Genomic DNA, 9,633 nt, shown 5'->3' on the forward strand with positions numbered 1-9,633 from the left:
TAAATACAGAGTTTTGGACTCTGTGGGAAAAGGCAAGAGTGGGGTGATTTGAGAAAATAGCATTGAAACATGTATATTACCATATGTAAAATAGATGACCAGTCCAAGTTCAATGCATAAAATAGGGCATTCAAAGCTGTTGCACTGGGACAACCCAGAGGGATGGGATGGGGAGGGAGGTGGCAGGGGGTTATGGGAAGGGAAGATACATATACACCCATGGCTGATTCATGTCAATGAATGGCAAAAACCACCACAATATTGTAAAGGAGTTTATTTTCAATTAAAATAAATTATTTTTTTAAAGAAAATATACTGTAGCTGGGAGTCAAATTCAGCCCTAACCTCTAAGTATCTACTCAAATGTGTCTTCCCTTGCACATAGCTCCCTGAATACTGTAAGATAATTCTACCTATGTTCAATACCACTTGAGCTCACAATCTGAAATAAAAATTGAGATATATTTTAAGGCAGATTAAGTTTCTCTGTTGAAATTCTATATCTTGTGTTTAGAGTTGTTAAATGAGTAATACCACAAATACAGTGATTGGGTATAACATATGTAATATGTTGGTTATAAATCATGACATAAAGTACCAATATATCTAATAAATTAAGAAAAATAGACGAGGGGATTTACACCTTTGTCATCTGGTTTCAGACTCATATTTGAGCATCTGTGAATTTTTTTATGGTTTTCTGTCTCAGCATTAAATTCCATTCTTCCTGTGTTTTTAACCACCTAACATATTATTTGATGTGCTTGAAGTGAACATGGCTGAAAATTCAGAAAAATTAAACATTTAGAATCCTATATAGAATGAAGCAAAATAATGATAGCCAACAGGGACATATGTTCATGTGTGCATTTCGAATCTGAATAAAGATTCAGTAGGCTCAACAACAACAACAAAATCTAATCCTGCCTCAGCCTACTTTTAATAACAAAATCCATTTCCTTAATTAAATTTAATCTAACTCCAGCCCAACCATACATGAAACTCCTTTTTCAGGGCTTAATTTCCACAAACTTCCACAAATTTCTATATCCGTATTAGTTTGCCCCTATTCTTCCACCCCAAAACAGCCAACTTTAAGATAAATCTACCATTGTTTTTCTTTGTCAAAAATGCACTTTCATTCCTCGTGCCTTTATTATATCAAAATACTTCTGCTATTGTTTTAGTAGCTTTAATTACATGTATCATAATTTTAACCCCTAAAAATCTTAATCTCTAGCAAACACCATGAAGTAAGCAATTGTAAACTCTGTTATGCCACCATATCTTGATTGGACTTATGAACATATTCTATAACTTTTATTTGAAATGACCTAGATGTTCAGATGCTAGTGGTAAAGAACCTGCCTGCCAATGCAGATAGATATAATGAACTCAGGTTCAGTCCCTTGGATGGATCGATCCCCTGGAGGAAGGCATGGCAACCCTCTCCAGCAATCTTGCCAGGAGAATCCCATGGACAGAGGAGCCTGGTGGGTTACATACAGTCCATAGTGTTTCAAAGAGTCAGACACGACTTAGCACATACAGATGTTCAATGAATTCTCATCATTTAGATTGACATAGCAAAATTTATTATCAAAAATCCCACAAAAAATTTTTAAATAAACATATCCAAAACACAATTATTCTTAAAAGAGTTCACCTGAAAATTCGTATCTCATTTACCTTTATTTTATAACTATTGAAAATCAGACCATGTTAATTTTTGTGCGGTTTTGTTTGTTTTGCTTTTTGCTGACAAATGCCATAACTAACATTCAAATGCCAGCAAATTTGGAAAACTCAGAAATGGCCACGGGACTGGAAAAGTTCAGCTTTCATACCAATCCCAAAGAAAGACAATGCCAAAGAATGCTCAAACTACCGCACAATTGCACTCATCTCACACACTAGTAAAGTAATGCTCAAAATTCTCCAATTTTTGTTGTTACTTTGCCAACAAAGGTCCGTCTAGTCAAGGCTATGGTTTTTCCAGTGGTCATGTATGGATGTGAGAGTTGGACTGTGAAGAAAGCTGAGCGCCGAAGAATTGATGCTTTTGAACTGTGGTGCTGGAGAAGACTCTTGAGAGTCCCTTGGACTGCAAGGAGATCTAACCAGTCCATTCTAAAGGAGATCAATCCTGGGTGTTCATTGGAGGGACTGATTCTGAAGATGAAACTCCAAAACTTTGTCCACCTGATGCAAAGAGCTGACTCATTGGATGCTTGGAAAGATCGAGGGTAGGAGGAGAAGGGGACAACAGAGGATGAAATTGTTGGATGGCATCATCAACTCGATGGATATGGATTTGGCTGGACTCCGGAAATTGGTGATGGACAGGGAGGACTCGCATGCTGCGGTTCATGGGGTCACAAAGAATCAGACATGACTGAGTGACTGAACTGAACTGTACATGTTAATGTATTTAGTTTATCACAATGAGCTTCATGGTTCCAATGAGTTTGTGATAAAGATAAATTCTTCCCCATTTTTATTGACCATTTGACTTTGACCTCATTAGTATGTGACATAACCTTTCTACAAGGTATTAGAAGTGACTTAGATTTGTAGAATGATGGACAGGGAGGCCTGGCGTGCTGTGATGCATGGGGTCACAAAGAGTCGGACACGACTGAGCGACTGAACTGAACTGAGGATCATATTAGGCCTTTTCCAAGCCCATGTAGACTGTAGCATTGGTTTCAAAACTTTCTACTTTTTGTTTATCTGGGTTGTTCCTTGTCTTTGATGAGTACTGGCTTCTATGACTTTACTTATAAAGTTTAAGATAAATTCTTATACCATTAAAAATAGAATAATAGAGAAAAAGGACACAATTTTACCCAAGGGTACAAGCTGTATATTCTAGAAATTAGGTACCCTTCTGATTAGAGTAATAGTTCTAGTAATCAGGCCATTTTTACCTCTAAGATACAAAACCTAGTACAGTGACTTAGAAAAAATAGGTGCTTAAAACATATTTACTAAAATGAACCTATACATGTATTCATATTTTCTTTTTAATTATTTGCCTCCTGAGGGTAAAGACTGCTACATTTTTGTGCTCTGTATGGTGCTTTGATCATATTAGAAGTTTGGCAATCATTTAATTCAAAATTAGTAAGTGAGGCTTACAGTGATTAAATTGGGGAGATGTAGTTCTTGAGTCATGTTTCCCAAGAAGTGCAACTGGAATTACTTTGGTCAATTTTTTCTTATGGAACAAGCTATATTCTCTCACTTATCTACATGTGTCTATTGCCCTGTTGACATGAACATCAGAGTTAGCAATTCACTATGTCTCTTTTGTTGCTATTGTTGTTGAGTCGCAGTCATGTCCCACTCTTTGAAACCCATGGGTTGAGGCACACTAGGCTTTCCTGTTCTTCACCACCACCCAGAGTGTGATCAGTCACATCTGCACTGAGCCAAGGATGCAGCACAGCCATCTCATCCTCTCTTGACCCTTCTTTTCCCACATACAATCTTTCCGAGCATCAGGGTCTTTTCCAGTGAGTCACATTTTCTCATGAGGTGGCCAGAGTATTGGAGTTTCAGCTTCAGCCTCAGTCCTTCCACTGAATATTCAGGGTTGATTTCCGTAAAGTTCAGTTCAGTTCAGTTCAGTCGTTCAGTCATGTCCTACTCTCTGACTAATTTTATTTCCTTGCTGCCCAAGAGACACTCAAGAGTACCGTGAGACTCTCAAGGACTCTCACCACAGTTTAAAGACATCAATTCTTCGATGCTCAGACTTTTATATTGTCCAACTCTCACATCCATACATGACTACTGGAGAAACCATAGCTTTGACTTTACAGACCTTTGTAGGCAAATTAATGTCTCTGCTTTGTAATATGTTGTTGAGGTATATCATTTTTCCCCAAGGTTCAAGCTTCTTTTAATTTCATGGATGCAGTCACTGTCCACTCTGATTTTGGAGCCCAAGAAAATAAAGTCTGTCACTGTTTCCATTGTTCTTTCACTCTTCTTTTTTGACTTCATCAGGAGGGTCTTTTTTCCTCCTCACTTTCTGCCATAAGGCAGGCGTCATCTACATATCTGCTGTTTCTCTCCACAGTCTTGATTCCAGCTTGTGCTTCATCCAGCCCAGCATTTTGTATGATATATTCTGCATAGAAGTTAAATAAGCAGGATAACAATATACAGCCTTGACGTACTACTTTTTCTATTTGGAATCAGTCTGTTGTTTCATGTCCAGTTCTAACTGCTGCTTCTTACCCTGCATACACTTTTCTCAGGAGGCAAATGAGGTGGTCTGGTACTCCCATCTCTTTCAGAAATTTCCATAGTTTGTTGTGATCTACACAGTCAAAGGTTTTAGTATAGTCAACAAACAGAAGTAGATGTTTCTCTGTAATTCTCTATCTTTTTCTATGATCCAACAGATGTTGACAATTTGATCTCTGATTCCTCTGCCTTTTCTAAATCAACATATACATCTAGAAATTATCAGTTTACATATTGTTGAAGCCTAGCTTGAAGGATTTTGAGCATTACTTTGGTAACATGTGAAATGAGCACAATTTTGTGGTAGTTGGAACATTCTTTTGCATTTCCCTTCTTTGGGATTGGAATAAAAACTGACTTTTTCCAGTCCTGTGACCACTGCTGAGTTTTCCAAATTTGCTGTCATGTTGAGTGAAACACTTTCACAACATCATCTTTTAGGATTTTAAATAGAGCAACTGGAATTCTGTCACCTCCACTAGCTTTGTTCCTAGTGGTGCTTCCTATGGCCCACTTTACTTCACACCCCAAGATATCTGGCTGTAAGTCAGTGATAACACCGTTGTGGTTATTGGGTCAAGACTTTTTTGTATAGTTCTGTGTATTCTTGCCACTTATTCTTAATATCTTCTGCTTCTTTTAGGTCAATAGCATTTCTGTCCTTTCTTGTGCCTGTCTTTCCATGAAATTTTCCCTTGGTGGCAGTAATATTCTTGAAGAGATCTCTATTTCTTTGCCCTGATCACTTAGAAAGACTTTCTTATCTCTTCTTGCTATCCTTTGGAGCTCTGATTTCAGATGAGTATACTTTTCCTTTTCTCCTTTGCCTTTCACTTCTCTTCTTTTCCCAGCTACTTATAAGACCTCCTCAGACAACTATTTTGTCTTTTTGCTTTTCTTTCTCTTGGGGATGGTTTTGATCATCACCTCCTGTACAATGTTACAAATATAGATTATCAGGCACACTGTCTATCTGATCTAACCTCTGGAATCTATTTTTCACTTCCACTGTTTAATCATAAGGGATTTGATTTACCTTAATGGTCTAATGATTTTCTGTACATTCTTCAACTTAAGTCTGAGTGTCTCCTTTTTCTAACTCAATTAATTATAGTATTTAGTAATGTGTTTGTTTTACTCTAACTTTGGGAAGTTCTTCTTGCTTGATGAATAGTGATTCCAAAAAATAAATAGTTTTTATATGATTTCTACTTATGTAGTATCATGCAAAACTTGTAATATTTTATCATGAATCTTGAAATTTTGGATTCTGATAATTATTTTTTAAAATAGAAATTTAAAAGTATTTCTTGGTAGCATTTCTAATATTTTCAGAGTTTAAACATCTTATTGTTGATTCTTCAAATTAATTCATGTTTAACAAATTATTTCTAGTCACCTAACACTGTGTTAAGTTCCAAAAATGTGAAAAAAGGAAAAAGATAGTACAAAACATTTATCTCAAGGAACTCATGATCCAGTCAGGAAGATATGCATAAACTTAAAATGTCAACATCTTGGTGAATACTCTCATTAGATTACTTAGGAGGAGAGAGGAGGGTTTAAACCTAACACCACTCACAAGCAGGTTAAGGCAAATGGAAGTGAACAAGGAGGGGATAAGGTTCGAAAAATCTAAAAAGTGAGTTATTTCTTAAAGATGTTTTTACATAGTATAAGAGCTTGTGTAGCATTCCAGGCATACAGAACAGCATAGGAGGCATACACAACTTATATCCTTTGATATACATTCATTCTTACAAAATAATGTTTCAGTATATACAGGAGAAAGATGGAAATTAGATTAAAATGTTACAGGATGATACTACAAAATACCAAATTAGAGTTGCACTTTTGGCTAACAGGAAATACTTTGTGAAGGGTTTTTAAAAGAGTTGCACAATCAGGATAATTTGTAGTATAAAATTTCATAATTAAGAAACAATCATATATTTGATAATTGTTTCTACCATCTTTTAGCCTTATTAAATATAAGTTAATTTTAGCTTAAACATTACAGAATGTACAGTAGTTGATTAAAACTCTGGTTACATTTTACAGTAAGAAACCAAATCTAGATTTTCTATCTTTGTATATTCAGACTACTATGAAGGCCTTTATTTTCAGAAATTTCATTTTATTTATCTCAATAATCCAGAAGATTTTTCAGATATCTCCCTAATTTTAGTGACTAGCTAAGGGGATTTCCTTCTACTGCAGCTTCTGGTGTTTCGTTAGCAACATAGGGATGTCTTGCTTACTGCTTTTCTATGGTTTCCCTGCTCATATGCCCAGTGATACTTTACTGGTCTCAGACCATTTTCCCATCACTGTTGTCTCACCTACTCTGCTGAAGCAACCCACAGATATGTTCCTGTATATCACCAAATTCTTTCCCATTTCTGTCTACCTTTCACTGAAGGGTACAACAGAAAACCTGAATGGGATCTTAGGGACAGTTCTGTTTGTATGTGATAGTTATTCCCTTCTCATATAGGATAGATTTGGATAGTTACACAAGTAGTTGTAGAAATCTCACTAGAAAGGGAAATTTAGGGAATTTGAGAAGACCACTATAATTTAATGATCATTTGGGAAAGCTATCAGAATATTGTGAAAAGAAACAGACTTAACAATAAAACCATAAGTGAAAGCATAAAATATGCCTCAGGCCATTAAGTGAAAAAATAGGGCCTATATCCTGTTGATTGAGGTCAGCAAGATAATGATCCTAAGGACACGCTTGTTTGCACATACCAAGGACATAAAAATAAGGGAAAGGAGACATGTAAAGTAGATGACCCTCATTATAGTGAAATTTGAGATGATTTGACATATTTTAGCTTATGTAAGCACCCCCTTTCTGACTTGAATAACACTATGACAGTGCTCTCCTTTTCCTGCTGTGTCCACAAATCCTCTTGGTCTGTGTCTCCATTCTCTAGGTCTCTGTCTCCACTCCTTCCCAGTAAATAGATTCATTAGTACTGTTTTGTTTTTTCCTAGATTCCATATATTTAATATATTTGCTCTTCTCTTTCTGGACTTACTCTGTATAACAGACTCTAGGTTTATCTGCCTCATGAAAACTGGCTTAAATTATTCCTTTTTATGTCTAAGTAATATTCCATTGAATACATGTACCACAACTTCTTTATCCATTCATCTGTGGATGGCCATCTAGATGGCTTCCATGTCCTGGCTATTGTAAATTGTGCTGCAATGAACATTGGGATACATGTGTCTTTTGTTTTTTCCCCTAGTCCTAGGTTTATTCAACACAATTATTTTACTCTACACAACAAAGTACAAACCCAGTCTCGTCTAAAATGCTACAAAATTACAAAAGCCAAAACAGAAAATTTATAGTGCTGAATGCATAATAAAAGCCAAAAAGGCAATGTACATGTTGCTGAGGTAACCTGGAAGACCACTGTGAATATCAACACAATAGGATGGTGGCAGAATGGGAGAGTGGGGGGTGGGGGTGTTGTTCAGTGATTACCAGGCAGAACTGACTTTCAACTCACCAATTTCAGAGAGATGGGGAGATGTGCAAATGTGTGCCAGTGCACACACATATGTACATCTGAAAAGAACCATTTGGGGCAGAAAATGTGGAAGGTGGGTGGGGGCAGGTGACCTTAGAGGTCAGAAAAGGACTCAGGCAGGGGAACTTGCAGTTGCATAAAAGCATGCCTTTCCTGTGGGACTTCACATACCATATGGGCCGCAGGTCATGTGTAGAATGGGAAAATATGCTTCCATGCAGGGGCTCTACCAACACCTGGGGTCCCCTGCTCAACCTTGCTGGCTTTGCCACTAAGCTTACTCCCAGGACCTAGAAATGTGGAAGCTCTTTAGCTAGAAAATTGGAGGGCATCTTTGCAAGCATGACCCCAAACCCATATCACTCCTACTGTGGGAACTCTGCTACTGGGGGAGACAGTCTCAATCACTGCCTCCACCTTCAAAGCCTACCCCAGAGGGAGGGGTTTCTTTCCTATTATCTCCTTTTAGCTAGAAAAGTGAAAAGAGTGAGCTGGATGGGACGTAACTCATAAGGGCTGATCTTCAGCGGCCCTGATCATCCAGAGGATTTGTAGCTGGGAAGCTCGGTTGGTGGCGGTGGCCAAGAAAGCGGGATTGCTGCTGCACAGAGAACCTGCAGCAAGGTGAACGTGACCTTCTCCACATCCGTGGGAGTGACCTTCAGTGCATGGGAGGTGGTGGCAGTATGCTTTCAGGAGGGCTGAATCGCCTGGGGGTGGCCGAGGCCAGAGGGCCAGCACAGCGTTGGTAGTGATCTCCTGGTCATACATGTGTGCTCTGTCCATGTGCTTCAGAGCCTTCTCGGCCTCATCTGGAGTCTCAAATTCCACATGTGTACAATCTTTAGAGAGATGAGGGTGCATCCTTTCTACAGGAATGTCAATCATTTTGTTTTCCCATACATGGGGAATATCTCCATGATGTAATCCTGGTCACATTCCCGATGAGCCTCCTAATGGGTACTTTGGTGGGTTTCGAGAAACGCTCCGCTTTTTCCTTTCCTTTTCATCTCTTTTGAGTGATGTGGACTTGGAGCTGCAATGCCGTCTGTTCTCATGTTTGTGCAGTAACGTACACGGAGAGCCAGAGGAGCTGCTGAATCTGGAGCTGCGGGATGTGCTGGAACTCCCTAAGCGGCTCCAAGCTGAAGAAGAACTGGATCCAGTGCTGCGCGGGTCACTGAACTGAAGGTAGAGGTGGACTGAGACCTGGTGCTGCTGCTTCCACTGGAACCACTGCGCCTCTCCTGAGTCTTACCCCTGCCACAGCCTTTCTCTCTCTACTTCTTGGTGGACACTCTGTCTTTAGAGCGATCCTTGGACATCTCATCGGAGCGTTCTTTGCTTTTGATGGGAGAAGGTGCTCTGGTGCTGGAGTTTTCAAAATTATTTTCTTTGACTCCTACCAAGCTCTTCTCTTTCACTCGTGATAAATCCATTCTCCCTTATGAATTGTTCAAAGCAGTAATGGCGACCTCACTTATCTGAACTCTCATTTCTAACTTGAGTCTGAAAAATGATCCCTAATTGATTGAAATTTATACAAAATTGCAGAATCTTCCCACCACCAGGACCTTCTCCTGCTCTCCTCAGCCTCAACATGTGTCTTTTTGAATTATGATTTTTCTCAGGGTATACACACAGTAGTGAAACTGTGGGATCCTACGGCAGCTTTATTTCTAGTTTTCTGAGGAATCTCCATACTGTTCTCCATAATGGCTGTATCAATTTACATTCCCAGCAACAGTTCAGAAGGGTTCTCTTTTGTCCACATCTTCCAGCATTTATTGTTTACAGATTTTTTGATGATGGCTCTTCTGGCTGC

General features: G+C 38.6%; 1 pseudogene; it reads right to left on the reverse strand.

Moving 5' to 3' along the window:
• Positions 1 to 8,331: 8,331 nt before the first annotated feature.
• On the reverse strand, positions 8,332 to 9,247 carry LOC129560649 (uncharacterized; annotated as a pseudogene).
• Between the last annotated feature and the right edge of the window lie 386 nt (positions 9,248 to 9,633).

This window comes from Moschus berezovskii, chromosome 20, assembly GCF_049115385.1.
Source record: "Moschus berezovskii isolate FMDL1 chromosome 20, NW_MosBer_1.0, whole genome shotgun sequence".
Lineage (NCBI taxonomy): Eukaryota > Metazoa > Chordata > Mammalia > Artiodactyla > Moschidae > Moschus > Moschus berezovskii.